Genomic DNA, 22,869 nt, shown 5'->3' with positions numbered 1-22,869 from the left:
TCACTTGCTTATGACTTAAATAGAGGTGTTTTAAAGCACAAGACAAAGAAAAGCTGTTTTTAGAAGTTGTTTTGATAGAAGAATGAAGTAAGCTGTGTCAGGATGTCATTATCTCGTCTGTTATTGTTGATTATCACTCAAGAGCTTAGCTGCTGAGGGGCCCCACTGGGGGCTTATGGATAAGAACATACAGAGAAGCAACTATGGCAAGGGGACATTGAGACAATAGTGAGAACTTGTGATGACTATTGGAGAGTTTGGATCTGGGCAAGCTGACACTTTGCTGACATAAATACCGTAGCTCTCTGAAGACCACTGGGGTACATTAGCTCTTGTCTGGGTGGGGCGATTCCTCCTAGACAGTGGTGAAAATGGAGAAGCAGCCCCAGGGAAACCGTTCTGCTCAGGGACAGGGATCATGGTTCCCTAGCAACATGCTCCAGCAACAAGAGCAACGGGGTGTCAGCTCTCCCCTGGCCAGGTACTCTCTCCTGAGTGCCTACTCATGTAAAAAGGTACACCTAATCTAAATTTGGACTTTATTCCTTTCACCTCCCCTTGCCCGGAACGACAGTGTAATTATCCATCACTGCTCTGGAGTACATTATTTCTTTACTGGCTTACTAAGAGACATTATCCTAATAAGTCATAGAGATGTAATATATATTATAGGGAATATAATCAATATATCATTATAACTGTATGGTGTCAGATGGTTACTAGACTTGTAGTGATCAATTTGTAAGGTACATAAATGTTGAATCATTGTGCTGTACACTTGAAACTAATGTATTATTGTATGTCAACTAATTTTTTAAAGCAACATTATCTTGTATGCTATTGGCTTATGAAATTTGCAATGAACCTGAGTTAAATTGCTGGCAAAAACAAAATCAGTCTCTAAGCATAATTTTACTGCCCAAAACAAAAACTCCAAACTTGTCTTTTCCCCATCATACTCTTTTAAAGATGAAAAATGTACTTGTTAAAAAAAAATGACCCAATTGTAACATTTCCATCTAAAAGTACCCTTTATTTGTATGTTAAAATGTCATAGCCAGGTGGTTGGTATTTGATTAATTTTCTCAGCCCCAGACAATATCGTTCTTCCTTTTCTGGAAGCTGTGAACAAGACCAGTCTAGCTGCTGATTAACCTGAATAAAATCTTGTACTTCTTTTTCCCTGGAGCCCTCAAAAGAAGAAAAAACAAACCATAATCTAATTTTCTGGCGGGGGAGTACTGCTCATATACTACAAAACTTCACAACATATCTTTAAGGAGAAAAACCCTCTAGTTTGGTAATCCTCAGGAATCTGTCCAAAATAAAGAGCTTGGATTTAGACTTTTAACCAAAATTCGGAATAACTAGATAAAATTAGCATTAGCAAAAGACAGCTGAATAACAGCAAACTGCAACAGATTTATACAGAAATTTAAAGTCTTTATAAGAACTTGGTGAGGAAGAACAATTATTTCATAACAGTCTAATTTACTACATCAAGCTTGTGTTCTGTTTTTTTGGTTTTGTTTTTTGGTTTTTGGTTTTTTTGCTATCAAGAGTCCAAGTGAATAGAAGTATAGGCTCTAGAAAGCAAAGGATTATTCTAGCCAGAATTTTTGAAACACAGTCATTAAAATATTTTTTTAATGAAAAACAGTAATTCTATCAAACCAAGACTATCCAATGAAGAAAATTTCAGAAAACCTCATTAAGGCCTAACAATATATTAAGAAAAAGTGCACTGTGTTAACAAACCTAAATTATGTTTCCCTTTGGGTTATATAGATCACCAAAAGATCCCAAAAATAGTTTTTTGAGTAAATGAGGAGGTGAATAAACTGTTTTCTAAAAGCATATATAAGGGCCTGGCTGAGTAGCTCAGTTGGTTAGAGCATCAACCCCATACGCCAAGATTGCTGGTTTGATCCTGGTCAGGGCACATACAAGAATCAAACAATGAATGCATAAATAAGTGGAACAAATCTCTTCTATCTCTTCTCTCTCTCTCAAAATCTATTTTTAAGAAGCATATAATAAAAGAAAAATGCTCTCAAGAATTTTGCAGATGTATCACAATGCAAAAAGCGGTTTTAAACGCACCAAGGAAATGCTACAAATTCCCCAAGGTACTAATCAATGCCCAGTAATTTTCCACTTGCTCCACAACACCCCCAAATCCCTTCTCTGCTCTGCCCTGCCCCAGGAGGGTGAGCCTGCATAGATCATGACCTAGGCTCCCCAAGTGGGTTTCAGTAATGGAAGTCATCCCCAGCCAGTGTGGCTCAGTAGGTTAGAGCCTTGTCCAGTAAACTGAGAGGTGGAGGGCTGATTCCCAGTCAGGCAGGACACATGCCTAGACTGCAGGTTTGGTCCCCACTTGGTGTGCATGCAAGAAGCACAGACTGATGTTTTCTCTCTCACATCGATGTTTCTCTCTCCCTCTCTCTCCCCTACTTCCCCTCTAATCTCTCTCCCTTCCCCTCTAAAATCGAGAAACATGTTTCCGGTAAGGGTAATAAGTAAATAAATAAATAAGTTTTTTTTAAATTTAAATAAAATTAAATTTAAAAAAGAAACAGAAGTCTCTGGCAGAGACCTAAAGACAGAAGGAAGAGAGATCAGGGAACTCCCCCTCCCGCCCTGCCTGCCACAGTCAAAGCCACAGCTCCCGAGGGCCCTCCTCCACAAGGCCAGTTCTCTGCCTTGGTAATCTCTGGAGAATTAAAGGCGTCCTGCTGGTGCTATTCCCTGGGTGCTTCACCATCCCTTGTTTGTCCCTAACCTCTGTAATCTCTTCATTTGCACCATCAAGGATGAAATTTCTTTTCCTGCTGGGACCTCACCTGACTGCTGCTAGCAATGCCAAGTCTGCTTATTCAAACACAGTCCATTATCTAAAGAAATCCAATTAAAAAGTTTCAAAAGATCTTAAAGTCTATATGAGCACTATTTACATATTATTGCTTTCTGTATAATTATTTAAAAATTAAATATCACTAGCTTACTCCCACATGAAGCTGGTTAATAAACTGAAATATTCATTACAATTGAGTTTGGGTGTGCAATTTAACACTGCGTTGTTCTCTCAAGATGAAGGCTATAAACCGCAAATATGCTTAAAAGAAAAGAAGCCAAGGAAGAGATTCTGGTAACTGATATTTCACTTCCACCTACTATAACCGTGGTTAATCCAAGCAATATTTTTCATTGTTATTGTGGAAACCCTCCCTAAGCACAGGATGAAAAAAGGTTTAAACCAGTTCTCAAATTTTGGTGTGCAAGTCAGTCAACTGAGAAGCTTGTTAAAATGCTAATGCCCAGACCCTACCCACCCCTTTCTGACCTGTTTGCAGTCCCCTGGGTAATTCTGATGCACACCTAAACTTCAGAGCTCCTTAAAACTTATCAATTTCAAGATTCCACCTATATCTCCAATATATTGCCTTTTTCCTTTTGAATTAACATTCCACATTAAATGCAGCAAAAAAAAAAAAAAATCCTACAGTAACAACAACGCACACTTACTAAATGCCAGTGTGACATGTCCTTTACATGTAATATTATCGTATTCAGTCCTCCCAAGAACCATACCAGGAAGGTAATATTGTTGCCTCCATTTTACAAATAAGAAAACTGAAGCCCAGAAACACTAAGCAATCTGACCAAAGGTAATGAGGGGCAAAACCAGGATCACCTCAAGTGTGCCAGTCCGTCCTCTTACTCAGGAGCTGGACAAACAAGGATTTGTACATTTAGGGAGGATTAAGCCTGTGCGCCAAGCAGCTAGGCAAACAATAACCCTCCCTGTCCCCTCCCACCCCTCAACTCCAACCACTCACCCAGCAAGCTCTCCTGAACTCTCCCCACCCATCACTCACTCACCAAGGCCTTCCACCTACACAGCATGCCACCAAGTAGTGGCAGAATGGCCCGAGTCTGTATATATACCAGCACTTTTCCCAGTTGAGTAACTACTACATGCTAAGTACTATAAGGGATCCAAATTCCAGCTCCAAGCATTGGCTGTGAGCTTGAGCAAATTTCACGTCTCTGGGCTTCAGTTTTCTCATCTGTGAAATGAGGGTCATAATGCCAAGTGCACTGAAATGGCATGGTGATTAACTGAGCTAAGGAGTTAAAGTACTTGTTTGACATAGTACCTGTCACTTAGCAAGGGCTCAATAATCAATAGCTGCTATTCAAATTATACTTTGCCACCACCTCTCTCACAAAATTCAACATGTCGGTATGAGGTCTCATTTATTTTCTCTCAGCTGTTTCCTGCAGCTGTGATAGAAGGTAGAACATACTCCTATTTTCAGGAGCAGACTGGTAACAGTGCTGTACACTCAATGGACTGAAGGCCAGGAAAAGGATAAGGTAGAGCAAATGCGTCTTTCAGTAGCCCTGAAATTATACTACTTTGACAACAGTCTATTTCCCAACTTCAGGGTCAGCCCTGTTGATTACACACCAGCATAAAGAGTCTGTAATTAACTTAATTCAAAACAACAATAAAACATCACCTAGTACAGGGACTTGGTCTTAACTTATTATTGTATCATCAGCACTTTGGACAATGCCTGGCCCATGGTACACACTCAAATATTTGTTAAATGAACAAAGGTATAAAGGTACCAACGTAGGCACTCCACAGCTCACTAGTGAGTCTTTACAAAAACAGGCATAATCATCAGTTTAACACCAATGTGCCAAAAACTTGTAAGTTATCTTCAAAAGTCCCCCAGAATATTTTTCTTCTTTCTTTTTAACTAATTGTTGACTTTTCTTTAAAAAATCTTCAACTAGAAAAGTTAATTAGCCACCCTGGCTCCATTAATTTATTAAAAATGTAGTGGTTCCATAATAATAAATCATGATTATCTTGCATTTTAAAATTTTTTCTATGAACCTTTTTTTCGAGATTTTATTCATTTGCTTTTAGACAGAGGGAAAGGGTGGAAGAGAGGAAGAGAAACATCAATGTGTGGCGGCCTCTCAAGTACCCCCTACTGGGGACCTGGCCTGCAACCCAGGCATGTGCACTGACTAGGAATTGGAACCAGCCACCCTTTGGTTCACAGGCCAGCGCTCAATCCACTGAGCCACACCAGCCAGGACCTACCTCACATTTTTTAAAAAACTATTTAACAATTATCATTTTAATGACCCTAACTTTTCAGAATTTCCTGAACCATGAAATAAGCACTGTGGAGAGATTAACCCTAACTAACATGTAAGAGATGTAAACTGGGGGGGGGTGGGGGGGGGATGGGGAGCTCTACTATGGGAATATGCAGATGCGAGTTCTCTTCTCAGCTAGGCTTCCAAGCAGCCACACAAGTAACCTTGAACAGTTACTAATTTTTGTCTCCATTTAGTCATCTGCAGTTTAAAAATAAGTTTACCAAATCTACTTCAGAAGGACCAAATATACATAAAATAATTTCCAAAACAATGAAGCACCACACAAAGGTATTTTAACCTTTGACATAAACATCTTCAGATTTTAAACGGATGTTTGATTTATCTTTCTTTTTACATCTCCGCTATGTCTGCGCCACTCTATTTCCTAGATCAAAGATCTTCCAGTACAGGGAAGACACAGTTCCAACCTGTAGTTATAGCAAATATAGTAGACCCTTCGTAAATATTTGTTGAAAAAGATGCTTATTCACATATAATAAAAATTTTAGCTTCTGCTATTTGCAATACCTTACCCTTACCTTGTGAAGTTTATGCAGCAGGTTTCTTTCAAATAAAGTAACAAGTGACTAACACACCTAAAAGATGCTTGTGGTTTTGCCAGGAACATTGCCTTCCTTTGTGTACATCATTCAGTGCAAATGTGACCATTAACCTATGTGAGTATCACCCAAGGAATGTGCTTTAGTATTTTGGTTTCACTGGAGACATACTTTCTGCATAGAAAAGGACTGCCCTCTCTTTAACAGCAGAGTAAGATTGCTAAAGATGCCAGATTTGTTCTTCCAGTTTTACTTCCTATGCTTCAGTACGCAGAAGAAGAACTTTCGGTGGACTTGTGGTAATTTCTCAAACCATTATGTCATTCTTATAATACTCAGTAAAAGTTTATTTTTGAAAACCATAAATAGACAGTCCAATAATTATATGCTAAGATTATCTAAACACACAATGCCTCAAAAATAAAATTTTAAGCTTATTTAACTTTAATTAGTTCTTGATTATCTCTACACACACACAGGTATCTTACAGATCATCCATTAATAATTTATATTAAACCTCTGGAAGATGGTTTTGTACTTACAGTTGAATTTCTTGTGATATTGAAATACAGTTGAGTATCCTTAAGATGCAAAATTCTTGATAGTTCAAGCCAAATAATGAAACACCTATAAAAGCAGTCACCCAACTCAGCCTTCCTATCACTTTTCTTCCTATCATTTTCCCAACTACATTCTGAAATGACTCCTACTTTGTTACAAAAGATGCACTTTCTGTGCTCATTTCTGGTCTTTATATCTATTATAGCTCAAGGGACATTCCTGAAATTAACATGGGCCATAAAAAAATTGTCCAAATAGTACAGGTGACAATTTAATCATAACCTGAAAACAAGTCAAAAGACTTGTTTTCCCCCCTAGGATTGCAGAGTTATTTAACATTTAAAAGACATCTACTGCATTTACAGGTAACAATCTGTCTCATATGAGGAAATGTTTTTAAGTTCTTTCCTAACCAGTAGCATTATACTATTCCTTTTAACTACAATGAAAGTCGGTGTTACATTACAGCCTAATTTTAGTTCCTGTAAACTCATCAAAATTAAAAGTGCACAATATGTATAATATTCTGGAGTTTACACCAGAAATGATAAAGCGACATCACATCACTGTTCAAGGCTGTCATCTTAAGAATGAAAAAGCAGATGCATAGTTCAAAATTAGTTCCAGAACCACATTCATGGCCTATATAATCCATGCTCCTGTGTGCTTTCTTCAAACCTCAAGCTACATACATATTTTTTTTAAATGATGGTTAATCTCTTTCACGTTTTTTTAAAGATTTTATGTATTTAATTTTAGAGAGAGGGGAAGGGAGAGAAAAAGAGAGGGAGAGAAATATCAATTTGTGGTTGCCTCTCACATGCTCCCTACTGCGGACCTGATCTGCAACCCAGACATGTGCTCTGACTGGGAATCAAACCCTCAGCCCTTTGGTTTGCAGTCTGGTGCTCAATCCACTGAGGCAGGCAGCAGGGTTCAAGCTATATTCTTTAACACAGTACCAGTTCTGCAGGTTTATTTGAGCATTCTACCAAATGAACTGAGATCAAAATAACTTGGTCTTCTGGAAAGGACAGTGGTCTCAAGGTCAGAAAACCTGAGTGTGAATCCAAGCTTTGTCCTGGAGCTAATGACCTTGAGCAAATATTAAACTCTCTAAGCCTAAATTTCCTCAAGTGTAAAAGGACAAGACCACCCACTTTGAATTATTTTGGAGATCGAGTCCTCCAGTTAGTATTCTGATTATGGCAAATGCCTAATAAATGGGCGACAGTCTTATACTGAAGGGCCAGTTCACAAATTATGAAGTATCTCATTAAGAGAATCAAAATTAAACTGTATGAAACTTATAAAGTTGTAATACTTTTTTCAATCTTTTACTTAAAACATTTTAATATACAGAAATGGGAAATTCACAAAGATTGGAAATCTTTTTAAAACTGACATTTTACATATCGAAGATGGGGATTCAATTATCGACATTGAAAATTGGTTAATTAAAAAAATGTTTCCAGTGCTTCCATGGTCAGTTTTAAAACTCTCTGAAGTAAGTTGTATTTTAGAACCCAGAGACAGCCCAGTTATCTAAACAATGGGCTACAATGATACACCACAGTCTCCAGACAAAGTCACAACAGGATGAGAAAAGAGCCTTCAGACTCTCTCAGATTTCCTGGCCACTGTTATTTTAAAACTTGATCACATAAACATAAACAGAGGAAAAAATCCATTTCATATAAGCCCCTTGGGTTATGATTTATGATCTGTTTTTAATAGCTTGTGTTAATTTACATTAAATAGTGTAATAGCTTATTACATCTTCCTTACTCATGTTTGCACAAACTAATGAAAAATATATCTGTTATATACAGTTGTAAATATTAGATATTTAGAGTTTTTCTTAAAGTCATTAATCACTTCTGTTACTCCCTATTAAAATTAGCTTTGCAAACAAAAATGTAACACAAAAAAACTAAGAATAAATGGCAAGTCTCATAGAACATAAAAATGCAACGGGCAAATTTGTATACGATTTAAATGACTTCTGTTTACCACTGTGCATGTAATTCCTGCCCAACTGAAAACACTTAAAATGGGCTGTGCATTTAAAAGTCAATGAGTTATTTTGAACACTTGCATTTTTTAAGCCCTGGCTATAGCTCAATTTGTGGTGTGTGTAAAGTGAATGATAAAAGACACCAAAGTAATTTTTTCACTAAAGAGTTTCCAGTTTGAAAACCACAACCCAAGACATCTATGAAGTTTAGTTAATTTGTACAGAAATGCCGTTTTGCTGCCAACCTTTGTACCATGACTATTACCAGCCTAAGTTCGAGATTCCCATTTTATGGTGCGAATAGTGTCGGCTAAATCTTAATTTTTAAAACTGTCTAACCCTGACTATATACTGTATCTACACCACCGGAGCATCAAAGCAAATGAAACTTCGATTTAGTGTGTGCAGCAGCAGTCTGTTAAGTCGGGGCCGTGTTCCTAGTTATTCACTAATACCTGCAGATTCCAACTGAAGCATTCCTCCACCACCAACTTTAACGCATGTAAAATGGAACGTGTTTCTGAAACTAAATGGAAATACTTTTGACACGGATGTTCTAGATATAACCCTATCAAATGATTTCCTGCTTAAAACCTAGAATTGAGCGTTTTAATTGTCTTAAGGAATTTTGAAAATTAACAAATACAAAAAGCTATTGTTAAGTAACATACACAAATTAACATACTCAAAGTCCTGGACCACCTAAAGACTAAAAATACAAATTCCGACAGTCCCATCCTGGTCTCCTAAATGATTAAACTATTAGTGGCAGCAGCTGATCCTCACATCCCAGAACAAATGATACTATTTCTGCACTGAATTTTAAGCTTGTTTACGAAAGAGAAAACTATCACGGAGGGTCCAAGGCAGAGTTGGACACCTGAGTGCTCCGCCTCTACCTGGGAGCCAGTGAAGATACACAAAGGTATCTTGGTGATGATAAACCCATGAAAGGAGCCTCTCATTGTCCGGTGGAAATGAGAACCAGCCCTGTGCTACTGTGAGCAGCCGCCGCCGCCACCGCCACCACCGCAGCTGCCCGGGCCCACCCATCACCTGCTTCACCCACCCGAGTCCCCGGAGGTGAAACGAGCCGCCGACTCACCACCGAATCAGGTGATCGGCCTGAGGGAGGCCTCGGAAGCAGGGCCAGGCGAGGTGAGGCCCCAGCGCTGACTCCCCGCAGGAGGAGCTCCGGGACACTCACCGGTGCAGCACGAAGGCAGGTGCGCAGTGGCCGGGCTACCTGTTGCCAGTGAGGCTGGCAGGCGAGGTGAGAGAGGTATTGAGGTGAAGGAAAGGGCGACAACTCGGATGAGCACCGGCACGGGGTGGCAGCTGCAGCGACTGGGCTTCTACTTGCTTCCTGCTCGGACAGATGCCGGTCCGTCTCCGCCCGACCGGCGCCCCACCGAGTCCCCGGCCTCTCCTCGCGCACGTCACTGCTACGGAGCACCCGAGGGGGCGGGGACGCCGCCGCCGGGGCGGGACGGCCGGCAGCGCTGGGGCGCAGGCACTCGCTCTGCGCCGGGAGGGGGCGCTCGGCACCGGGGCGCCCCCGCAGAGAGGAGCGGAGCCTCGGAGCTCGGGGTGGGGGCTGTGGGTGGGAGCGAGTGGCCGCTGGCCTAGCCGGGGGTTCTAGTGCTTCCCCCTGCTAAATGGCTGTTGCAGCTGTTACTGCAAAGCAAGTCTTTCCAGACCGGTAACAAGCAGAATCATTTCAGGGCGGGAGACCGTCGTTCAGGGAAGGGGCAAGGACCCGGAGTTGTTCAAGGGCAGGCGGGAGCCAGGCAGGGTTGTAGCAGAAGAACCGAGGCAAAGTCGGCTGCAGTCCAAGTTGGCTTGAGCTGGGCTGCCTGCGAAGGAAGTAACCTTCCTGGGCAACCAATTTGGGATACTGCTTTGGGGGGCAGGGGGTCTGAGATGAAAATTTTGTATTTCTTTAGACTCTGCCGCCCCCCATTTACTTATTAAAGCACTGTCGTTTAAATTTTACTGTTTCTATAAATGACACACCTATCGGTCATATTTGACAAAATGAAGTAGCTGTGCAAAATTGAATAAAATAGTGAAAACCTACGTTGCCTTTACATTGAAAAGAGTCTTTTAAGAAAAATGAATGGGAATTTCCTGTAATGCTAAATGTCTCGGCTGAAAAAAAGGTAGAGTTGCTACACATGAGAACCACATTTTATTTCTGCAGCGTTTTTGAGTAGCAACTAGAAAACTTCAGGAGATCTACAAGACAAGATCCTGATAGGAGACAAGTTTCAGATATTCAGATGTTCTACAGTTCTTTTGGTGGAAAAGTTATGAGAGATACTTTTGCATACAACTAAAGCGATAAAACATTAACCAAATAGGGAAGTAAGAAAGAAGACAAACCAAGAGAGGAAATAATTTACAGCAATCTCAGATATTTAACTCTAGATTGCTAGGAGGTAAATCCTAAGCATATAAAACTAGGTTTGAAAACGAATTGGGGAAAAACGGGAAAAGAATGAGGAGAGGATTGTTTCGTTTCACTGCTTTGACGTCATTTTGGACATAAGATTAAAAGGCTTTGACCGATCAATAGAAGCCTATGCAGTTTATTGTGAGTAATCGTGTGATTTTATTCTCTTTTCTTTGTCCCCCACTTCCAATCCATTACTGAGTCCCTTAGCCTCTAGTTTCATCCATCTCTAATGTATCCACTTCATCACATCACCATTGTCTCATTTCAGGCCACCATCCTATCAGGTCTTGCTTACTGTTTTAGCTACCTAACCAAATCTTTTTCCAAGCTGCAATCTTCTCCACTTCTAATCCAGTCTCTACAATGCCACTAAGTTTATGTTTTATAAAATAAAAGTCTAATCATGTACTCCTCTTTTTAAACTCCTATAGTGGCACTCCACTACCCTTCGTATAAAGTCTTTAAGATTCCTTTCTGATCCTTGGACTATTTTTGTTTGGCTAGCAAAGTAGGGATCTTTTGTTAAAAGGCAATTAAATTGAATGCCTTTTATTATTCCCCCCACTCTGTCCCTGTCCTAAACCCCATAAAGCTGTCCTAACCAAGCTTCTTCATACAATGTTAGCTGCCTGTCTTTGAAATTACTTGCATTTTGAACCACTGTCTTTGACTTGCTTACTCCACTCTCATTTCTACCCACTGCCCTTCTCCATTTCTTGTACTTTACATTCACACCATTCTGAAGTGCTTGCATGTCCAGAACAAGCAGCATTACTATTATTACATTGGAGTTTTGCCACGTTAAATCCAATTAATCCTTCAGAACAAAGCCTATTTATTTACCCCTCCAGGAAGTTTTCCCTAACTCCCTTATTCCAAAACTTAGGTGCAATTTGGTGCTCTCTGCAATTTGGTCTCTCTTAGCACCCACTGCACATATCTCTTCCAATACTTATTTCATTATTGCTACTTTAGTTGTAAGTATCCTCCAATGAACTGTAAGCTCGAGGGCAGAACAGGGGGCTCGTGTGTCCCTGTGTCCCAAGAGCCAAGCATGATAGTGCTCACATGGTAGGCACTCATTAAACAGTGCCTATTATTATTATTTTTGAATAGATGAGACAAGTGAACAAACAACAAGAGTATTGACAATACTGGGAAATTACATATACACTCATTAGGCATGATAGACATAACTGCCAAATCTTAACAATTTATTCCATATGGAGGTTTTATGGAGGTCTTTCAACTTTGTTCTAACCCATTAAATATTTGGAAGACTTTTTTTCAGAGTCTCCTTGTGCAATCACCCCTCTGAAACTATATGCATAATTTTTTCTTTCATTTTTATAGAAATCTATATTGTAGGCCTGTAAAGAGTCTCTAAACTCTCCCTGGCTGATACCCACTTTAACAGCTTCAACTTCATCTATCTGTGTTACCAACTCCTAAAGTAAGGCAGGCTGAACCCCGCAAAGAAACTCATTCTCTTTTCCCTCCCAACTGCCTCAAATGATTCCCTTGCCAAAAGACCCTATTATAATTATGGTATTATCAGCCGTTAGTCTCAACAAGTTGTGACTTTTAAGTCACCAGGCACTCCTTCCCTTCCTCACTCCTAATTTTGGATTCAACATCTTCCTTTAGAGCAGGCCACTATCTTTTATCTGAACTCATAACATTGCCTCTGTTCATTCTAGTCCATTCTTACACCACTCCTAGAGTGGTACTCCTCCTTCCAAATCTAATTATGCCACAATGTATACCAAATCCTGGTGACTTTCAGATCAGGTAAAATTCACTTATGTGTTATACAGAATCCTTCACAATCCTGAACCTTTCTACATCGTAGGAATTCAAATATACCAAGCCCTTCATGATGCTCCTCTCAATCTTCAAAACTCAGTCTAATCTCTCTGTCCTTACTCTGGCAGAATTGGTTTTTCTTTTCCCTTTCTAGAGCATCCACTTCATACCTATGTTGTAGCACTTATTAAGTGGTTTTAAAATTGTTTTTATATTTGTTTGCTCCATGACAACTTTCTAAAATACTGATCTTTTTAAGAAATTCTGCCCAGCCCTGGCTGGTGTGGCTCAGTGGATTGGTGCCTGCCTGCAAAGTGAAAGGTCGCTGGTTTGATTCCCAGTCAGGGCATGTGCCTGGGTTGCAGGCCAGGTTCCCAGTTGGGGGTGTTCAAGAGGCAACCACACATTGATATTTCTCTCCCTCTCTTTCTCCCTCCCTTTGCCTCTCTCTAAAAGTAAATAAATAAAATATATTTTTTAATTTAAAGAAATTCTGCCCTATTATTTTTATCCCTACAGATTAGTGCATTGCTTGTCTCAATGAATGATAACAATGCTGAAATTTATCGAATGCTTCCTATGTGCCAATACTGTGCTAAGCACTTTACATATATCATCCCATTAAAATTTCACAGCCCTTTGAGGTAATGTGGTGAGCATTTACTTTTTGCCTCTCTAGCGTCTCTACTCCCATCCTATTTGTGGAGAATTCTTAATTTTGAGTCTTGGTGGGAGTAAGGTCCACCTCATACTTTGGCAAGTGAATTTGGCCAAAGTCCTTCTCCCCACTATCTGCCAACCCGGGTTAAGTCAATCAGATGCTCTCACCTGAAACTTGGAATCTGGATAAATTGATACAAAGATGCAGAGACAGATGATTCACAGTGGTGTGGATAATTGTAGCAAACAGGGTCTGGTTGTGCTGGTGACAACAGCTTCGTTCTAAATGATGAACTGGCACATTTTACACACCTCCGTGATTCTGCGAGCTACATGGTATTCTACCAATACATTCTTTTTCTGGATAATTTAGCCAGACTGTTTCTGTTATCTTCAATCAAGAACACCAATTGATACAGAAAAGTTCTATCATTATTCCAATCTTACAAAAGAGGAATGAGTAGGTGCTCAAGTGTTTATTTAATGAATATTTACATTGTAACTTCTAAAAGAAGTTTTCATCATTGCCTCAGTTATTAGCAAGTTTGCATTAATGGTAATCACCTGGAATTTATAGGGAAATAAGCAGATCCCTAAAGAGATAGTCATGATTTTTTTCCCTTAGGGCATTATTATCTTAGCTCATCCTCAAACAGCACCAACAGCTGCATCTCCCATACTTTACTTAAAAAAAACACACACAACTAATGATTGATATAATCACTGTTAAATCATTAATCTTTTCTGTAAAAAGATTGATGTTTTAAACATCATTCCTGAATTTATTCTAGAAAATAGGCTAATCTACTTTTAAAATGTTTTCCATATAAAGGACAAAATTAAAGCTGAAGTGTCATTTATCAATAGATACTTTTTAAAGACAATTCCTTAACGAGATCACTAAATATCTCTTACCATTCTAGCTCCTAGAAATTTCTGTAACTATAGTTTCTCTTATTTAAACTTGTAGCTATTTTTTCTTGTTCTTAGTGTCATTATAATTGAAACTGAAACAGCACCAGGTATAACCAAAGATCACTTCAAATACTTTAATTGAACTGTCAAATGTCTTTAATTGTTCATCTTATTTGCTATTATCTGTGATCTTCAACTCAAGCACAGTAATTTAAAGAAAAGTGGAGAAGGGTTGATTTTTTTTCTTCACACTTAAATGGATCAAATGTAACCTAACCAAACTGTAGATATTAAAAATGCAAAGGAGTGAAGCCATTCTGAAGGTGCAGAATTATATTAAAATTTATTTACCATGAAGAATGTGTGAGGAGAAACCTGGTTCCAGGCCTGACTGTCCAGGTCCATGACCTGTATAAATAAATCATGTAGTCTCACTGAGACTCAATTTTACTCATCAGTAAAATACCAATGATAATGCCTCCTCCTTAGAGAAAGGACTAAGTAAGATAATACAAAAATGGAAGCATTTTGCAAACTAAAACAAGGCTTATAAACAGCATATTATCTAATCCCATGTACAAATGATGTAAACAAATACTTTAAAAAGAAAACATTCAGCCCTGGCTGGTGTGGCTCAGTGGACTGAGTGCCAGCCTTTGAAACAAAAGGTCACCTGTTTGATTCCCAGTCAGGGCAAATTCCTGGGTTGAGGCCCAAGTACCCCCCCAGTTGGAAGCATATGAGAGGCAACCAATAAATGTTTCTCTTGTCCTCTATGTTTCTCTCCCTCTTTTTCCCTCCCTCTCAAAATAAATAAATAAAATATTTGAAAAAAAAAGAAAAAGAACACATTCACATACAATCTTGAACTTGTTACATGCTAGAAAAGTTTGTAAATATCTTTGTGCAAGGAAAAAGTAAATCTTTAAAAATAAAACTGATGATAAAAAGGCTTGAATTTAGCTTTGTTTTAAACATAGAGATTAATACAAGAAGTCAATTAGGATTTCTACATACAGTTTTGATGAAATCTGAATATTAAAAATCCATAGTAATTCATATAAAACATATAACTTCTAAAATTTTTTCCTAGTCTAGAAGTCTTGCTGCTATGGCTACACTTCCAGAAATATAATAAGAAATGTAGCTGTATATCTATTTTTGCTACAGTAATTTAGTATTATGAATAAGTGACTACAGTAAATTTATAGATATTATTTAATTAAAAATGAAATAAAAATAAAATTTGAGGAAGCTTTGAAAAAGTAGAAAAACAAAAAAATTAATTTCAAAAAAGGAAACCATACGCATCTATATTATAAGTAGATAATTTAAATTAAAAAATTCAGTAACAATTAGGAGAGGTCAGTTCTCCATGGTCTACATAAATACTCCAGAAAATATAACAAAAAATTAATGAGGTTTCAAAACTGCAAAATTGTATTTTTATAAGTTAATCCCAAATTGATAACAAATCAATCATTTTCAGTGACTAATCTATATTTAGATATTAATATCATAAATATAATTCAACCTTCAGATTGGATTTAATGTCAACTGAAAGTACCTGTGCAGAATGTTAGCACACTTCCTATTTTGTTAAATGTTTTATTTACATGTCTGTGAGCTTGCTGAGCTCTTAACTGTCTTTGGACATCCAGAGTCAGGTGGGACATAAAAGACATGCACTCAGTAAACATTTGTGGGATGGAACTGAGCTAAATGAACTTGAGCTTTCCCAGGTCCACACTCTTGACAGCACAGGTCCTTCAGAATGGAATATTCTTGAACATTTTAGAACTCTGTTATAGAAGAGAAGGGGATTTGCCCAATTCTCCATGGGAACAGAAATTTAAATGTAAATCACTATTCCACAGGTTATTCAACATTTACAAAGGACTTATATACAGTATTTATTTTCTCATTTTTCTAAAATATGAATTTTCACAATATTTATTTTTATTTTTACCAGTTATCCTCAGTTTCATGTGTTAAACATTCTGTGATGTTGCTCTTACAAAAAATATATAAGTGAAAATCAATTGTATTTTCTCTCAAGATTATGAATAAAATATTTAAAGTTAATACTATAATACAAAAAATTACTATGTCTATAATATTTAAAAACAGGAAAAGAATGGATATGGGGAGAACTATATAAACATATTAGTGATATACAATATTCTTCAGAAAGATATTTGTTAAATAAATGGAAATATTGGTAGTGACTGGTTTCCCTACCCTAAAAATAGTGGTATCTGGAATAGAAACAAAGAAGTATCAGGTTATCTGGAAGTGTCTAAATATGTGACAGAGTTAAATATCCCATAGTTAATAATAACCATAAGTTTCCACAAAGCGTTCAATGGATTCACAAAGTAATATAACCTGAGTTCATTCTCTGAGGCTTTACTGAGATTTACCAAATAATTATTATGTTAGTCAGCCTTTGGTGTGTAGCCAATGAAATCTCAATGGTATATAACAAAAAGCATTTATTTTTCTTACTAGCAAGTATATGTTTCCGGGGGTAACTCTAATTCAGGCTATCAGTATATTCAGGTCTTTTCTATATGTCTCATTCTTGAAAGGCCCAATTACTACCTGGGGTATGTATGTTCTTCTTGTGTCAGAAACTTTCTACATTTCTTAAAGCCTAGGCTAAGAATTGGCTCATTGCTAGTTCTGCCCACATTCTATTAGTCAAAGAAAGTAAGATGACCAAGCCTATCATCAAGGGGGCAGAATAGTCTAATTTTGGATGAGTAGGTAGTGAATGTTTGCTGAATAATAATCTAAATACTCTATTGTTCTACTTTATTTATGCATTCATTGGTTGCTTCTTTTACGTGCCCTGACCAGGGATGGATCGAACCCACAACTTTGGCATATCTGTACAATGCTCAAACCTACTGAGGTACCTGGCCAGGGTTAACTAAGCTATACTGTTGTACTTATTAGTGATTCAAACAATATATTAAAGGGGGTTGGTAGATTAAGAATAGGCATGTGAAAGACTTCTGAGATGCTGCTGATGTTCTATTTTTTTTTTTTTTTTAACCTGAGCAGTGGTTACAGTTGGGTTCACTTGGCAATAATTCATCGAGCTATATACTCATGCTCTGTGTACTTTTTCTCTAAGTAAATTATATTTTAAATAGAAGTTTATATTTTAAAATACTTTAGTTAAAAATATAAAATTAAAAATAAAATAATACTTGAGTTGAGCTCTGACCAGGGTGGCTCAGTTGGTTGGAGCATCATTCCCTAACCAAAAGGTTGAGCAGTTCAATTCCAGGTCAGGGCACATACCTATGTTGCAGGTTTGATGCCTGGTCCAGGCACATAAGATCCCCAGTCCCACCACATATATGGGAGGCAACCAGTTGATGTTTCTCTCATTTATGTTTCTCTCCCTTCTTCTGTCTAAAAGCAATGTAAAAAATATCCTTGAGTGAGGATAAAAAAATAATACTCTACTTGATGCTTTCAGTAATTTTTAAGTTATCTGAATCTTCAGTTACTTTATCTTAGAAGAGTCATATTAAAATGAATGTCATGATTATTGAATAAGAAGTCCTTTTTTAAAAATTGCTATGAGCAGAAATAAAAGAGGAGAGGTAACAACTGACACCAAAGAAATATTGTACAAAGGACTGTAAGAAAATATTATGAACTACATGCCAACAAATTGGACAATCTAGGCGAAATGGATAAATTCCTAGAAATATACAATCTTCCAAAACTGAATCAGAGAATCAGATTACAACTAGTGAAATTGAAGCAGTAATCAAAAAACTCCCAACAAACAAAAGTCCTGCACCAGAAGGCTTCACAGGTGAATTTTACCACCATTCAAAGAAGAACTAAAACCTATGTTTCTCAAACTATTGCAAAAACTTCAAAAGGAGGGAAGATTCCCAAGCTCATTTTACAAGGCCAGTATTATCCTAGTTCCAAAGCCAGATAAAAAACATTACAAAGAAAATTATAAGCCACTATCCCTGATAAACATAGATGTTAAAATCCTCAACAAAATATTAGCAAACATGATCCAGCAATGCATTGAAAAGATCATACACCATGGTGAAGTGGGATTTATTCTAGGGATGCAAGGTTGGAACAATATCCACAAATCAATAAACATGATACACCATATAAACAAAATAAAGGACACAAACCACATGATCATATCAATAGATACTGAAAAAGTATTAAATAAAATCCAGCACCCATTTATAGTAAAAACTCTCAGCAAAGTGGAAACAGAGGGAACATATCTCAGTGTAATAAAGGCCATATGTGACAAACCTGCAGCCAATATCATACTCAATGGGCAAAAACTACAAGTGTTTCCCTTAAAATTGAGAACAAGACAGGGCATCCACTTCGACCACTGTCATTCAGCACAGTACTAGAAGTCCTAGCAACAGCAATCAGACATTAAGAAATATAAGGAATCCAAATTGGAAAGGAAGAAGTAAAACTATCATTATTTGTAGATGACATGATATTGTATATAGAGAATCCTAAAAATACCACCAAAAAACTACTAGAACTGATGACTGAATTCAGTAAAGTAGTAGGATACAAAATAAATATCCAGAAATCAGTTGCATAATGAACTATCAGAAATGGAAATTAAGAAGACAATCCCATTCACAATTGCTTCAAAAAGAATACCTAGGAATAAACCTAACCAAGGATGCAAAGAACTGTACTTGGAAAATTATAAAACACTAGGCTTCTGGCCAAGATGGAGGCATAGGTAGACACACTGTGCCTCCTCGCACAACCAAAAGAAGGACAACAACAATTTAAAAACAAAAAACAAGCAGAACTCACAGAAAATCGAACTGTATGGAAGTCCAACAACCAAGGAGACAAAGAAGAAACATTCATCCAGACCGGTAGGAGGGGCGGAGACGGGTAACTGGGTGGAGAGGACGCACAGCAAGGTGGCGGCTGGAGGACCCAGCGAGGTGGTGGACTGTGGAACGGGGCAGGCCAGGCTTCAGCTGGCAAACCCCGCGGCCCCACATTTGCACACAGATAAACAGGGAGGAATGGCAGGGGAGCAAAGCAGACAGTGCAAACCCAGGGCTCCAGCTCCGGGAAAGAAAGCCTCAAATCTCTGATTAAAAACACCCGTGGGGGTTGAGGCGGCAGCAGGAGAAACTTCCAGCCTCACAGGAGAGTTTGTTGGAGAGACCCACAGGGGCCTAGAGCATGCACAAGCCCACCCACCTGGGAAGCAGCACTAGAAGGGCCCAATTTGATTGTGGGTAGCAGAGGGAGTGACTAAAATCCAGCAGAGAGTGGAGCAGGCGCCATTGCTCCCTCTCGCCCCCACCCCCCCCCACCCTGCTCCCCACGTACAGCCTCACAGGGCAGCGACCAGTGTTACCCCGCCCCTGTGAACACCTAAGGCTCCGCCCCTTTACATGACAGGCACGCCAAGACAAGAAAAAATGGCCCAAATGAAAGAGCAGATCAAAGCTCCAGAAAAAATACAACTAAGCAATGAAGAGATAGGCAACCTATCAGATGCACAGTTCAAAACACTGGCAATCAGGAATCTCACAGAATCGGTTGAATTTGGTCACAAATTAGATGAAAAAATGAAGGCTATGTTAAGAGAAACAAAGGAAAATACAGGGAACCAATAGTGATGGGAAGGAAACTGGGACTCAAATCAACAGTGTGGACCAGAAGGAAGAAATGAACATCCAACCAGAAAAGAATGAAGAAACAAGAATGTGGAAAAATGAGGAGAGGCTTAGGAACCTCCAGGACATCTTGAAACGTTCCAACATCCGAATTATAGGGGTGCCAGAAGGAGAAGAGGAAGAACAAGAAATTGAAAACTTATTTGAATAAATAATGAAGGAGAACTTCCCTCATTGGCAAAGGAAATAGACTTCCAGGAAGTCCAGGAAGCTCAGAGAGTCCCAAAGAAGCTGGACCCAAGGAGGAACACACCAAGGCACATCATCATTACATTAGCCAAGATGAAACAGAAGGAGAGAATCTTAGAAGTAGCAAGAGAAAAGGAGACAGTTACCTACAAAGGAGTTCCCATAAGACTGTCAGCTGATTTCTCCAAAGAGACTTTACAGGCAAGAAGGGGCTGGAAAGAAGCATTCCAAGTCATGAAAGGCAAGGACCTTCATCCAAGATTACTGTGTCCAGCAAAGCTATCATTTAGAATGGAAGGGAAGATAAAGTGCTTCTCAGATAAGGTCAAGTTCAAGGAGTCCATCATCACCAAGCCCTTATTATATGAAATGTTAAAGGGATTTATCTAGGAAAAAGAAGATAAAAAAATATGAACAGTCAAAATGACAGCAAACTCACAGTTATTAACAACCACACCTAAAACAAAAACAAAAGCAAACTAAGCCAACAACTAGAACAGGAACAGAACCATAGAGATGGAGATCACATGGACGGTTGTCAATAGGGGAGTGGGAGGGGGAGAGAGGGGGGAAAGGTACAGAGAATAAGTAGCATAAATGGTAGGTAGAAAATAGACAGGGGGAGGGTAAGAATAGTATAAGAAATGTAGAAGTCAAAGAACTTATATGTATGAGCCATGGACATGAACTATAGGGGGGAATGTGGGAGGGAGGGGGGGCAGGAGGGAGTGGAGTGAAGGGGGGGGAATGGGACAACTGTAATAGCATAATCAATAAATATATTTTAAAAAATACTAAAGTCCTTTAGAATACCCCCCCAAAAAAGAAAATTATAAGACACTAAACGAAGAGACTGAAGAAGATACAAATAAGTGGAGGCACATAATGTGATCTTAGATAGGAAGAATTAACATCATTAAAATATCCAAAACAATCTATAGATTCAACACAATTCCTATCAAGACACCAATGATGTATTTCATAGAGCAAGAACAAATATTCCAAAAATTTACATGGAATCACAAAAAGATTCCTACTATCAACAGCAATCTTGAGAAAGAAGAACAAATTTGGAAGACTCATGCTACCTGATATCAAACTATACTTACAAGGCCACTGTAATCAAAACATCATACTACTGGCATAAAAACAGACATAGATCAATAGAACAGAATAGAGAGCCTAGAGGTCCAGGCTGAGTTGCTCAGTTGGTTACAGCATCACCTCAATGTGCCAAGGTTGCAGGTTCAATCTCTGGTCAGGACACATACATATAAGAATCAACTAGTGAATGCATAAATAAGTGGAACAACAAATCCATGTGTTTGCCTCTCTCTCTCTCTCTTATCAATAAATAAAAATTTAAGAAAAAAAGGAATAGAGAGCCCATAAATAAACCCACATCTTTATAGGCAATTAATATTTGACAAAGAAGGCAAAACATATAATGGGGTAAAGATCATCTATTCAATAAATGGTGCTGGACAGATATATGCAAAAACAAATGAAACTAGACCACTTCCTTAAACCATACACAAGAATAACTTCAAAATGGATTAAAGATTTAAATGTTGGATTCGAAACCATAAAAATCCTAGAAGAAAACATAGGCAGTAAAATCTTGGACATTTCTCATAGCAACATTTTTTCTGATATATCTCCTCAGGCAAAGGAAACAAAAAATAAACAAATGAGACTATATCAAACTAAAATGTTTTTGCACAGCAAAGGGAACCATCAACAAAATGAAAAGACAACTCACTGAATGGAAGAACATATTCACCAAGACATTTGATAAGGGGTTATATCTAAAATTTATAAAGAACTTATAAAACTCAACACCAGAAGAAATCCAATTCAAAAATGGGCAAAGGATCTGCATAGACACTTCTCCAAGGAGAACTTACAGATGGCCAATAGACATAAAAAGATGCTCAACATCACACATCATCAGAGAAACACAAATTAAAACCACAATGAGATATCACCTCACACCTATCAGAATGGCTATCATCAATAAATCAACAAACAAGTGTTGAATGAGGATGTGGAGAAAAGGGTACTCTCATACACTGTTGGTGGGAATGCAGACTGATATAGCCACAGTGGAAAGCAGTATGAAGTTACCTCAAAAAAATTACAAATGCAGCTGCCTTATAACCCAGAATTCCACTTCTGAGAATTTACCAAAGAAACCCAAAACGCTAATTTGAAGGAATATATGCACCCCTATGTTCATTGCAGCATTATTTATAATTGCCAAGATATAGAAGCAGCCCAAGTGTCCATGAGTAGATGACTGAATGAAAAAAGCTGTGGTACATTTGCCCAATGGAATAGTACTTGGCCATCAGAAAAAAGAAATCTTACCCATTGCAACAGCACGGATCACCTGGAGAGCATTATGTTAAGTGAAATAAGCCAGTCAGAGAAAGACAAGTACCATATGATTTCACTCTTATGTGGAATCTAATGAATAAAATGAATAAGCAAAATAGAAACAAACCCCCTCATAGGGAGCATGCTGACTGCTATGGGGGTGGGAGATGGGTAATCAGGGGGTGGAAAGATTGAGGAAAAAAGAGAAAACTCATGGACAACAGTTTGGTGATTGCCAGGGGAGGGTACAGGGGCAGGTTCAGGAGGGTGTGGGGGGATAAATAGTGATGGAAGCAATCTTAACTTGGGGCGGTGAACACACAATATGGTGTACAAAATACCTTTGTGGAATTGTGCACCTGAATCCTGTATAATTTTGTTACCCGTTGTCACCCCACTAAATTG

The 22,869-nt window shown here is 38.3% G+C and overlaps 1 protein-coding gene across 8 annotated transcripts in view; it reads right to left on the bottom strand.

Moving 5' to 3' along the window:
- Positions 1-9,767, bottom strand: part of MYO6 (myosin VI) — a 156,655-nt gene extending 146,888 nt beyond the window's left edge. For 7 of the 8 annotated variants that reach the window (XM_053913989.2, XM_053913990.2, XM_045184853.3 and 4 more), the window contains exon 1: positions 9,536-9,767. The gene's annotated coding sequence lies outside the window, so the exon portion shown is untranslated. Of the gene's footprint in view, positions 1-9,433 lie in introns of all 8 variants that reach the window. The other variant, XM_053913988.2, reaches the window with a different exon arrangement.
- Between the last annotated feature and the right edge of the window lie 13,102 nt (positions 9,768-22,869).

Source organism: Desmodus rotundus, chromosome 11, assembly GCF_022682495.2.
Source record: "Desmodus rotundus isolate HL8 chromosome 11, HLdesRot8A.1, whole genome shotgun sequence".
In the NCBI taxonomy this organism is placed as follows: domain Eukaryota; kingdom Metazoa; phylum Chordata; class Mammalia; order Chiroptera; family Phyllostomidae; genus Desmodus; species Desmodus rotundus.
The sequence above is the reverse complement of the archived record's forward strand: the minus strand, read 5'-3'. Positions and strand labels throughout refer to the sequence as shown.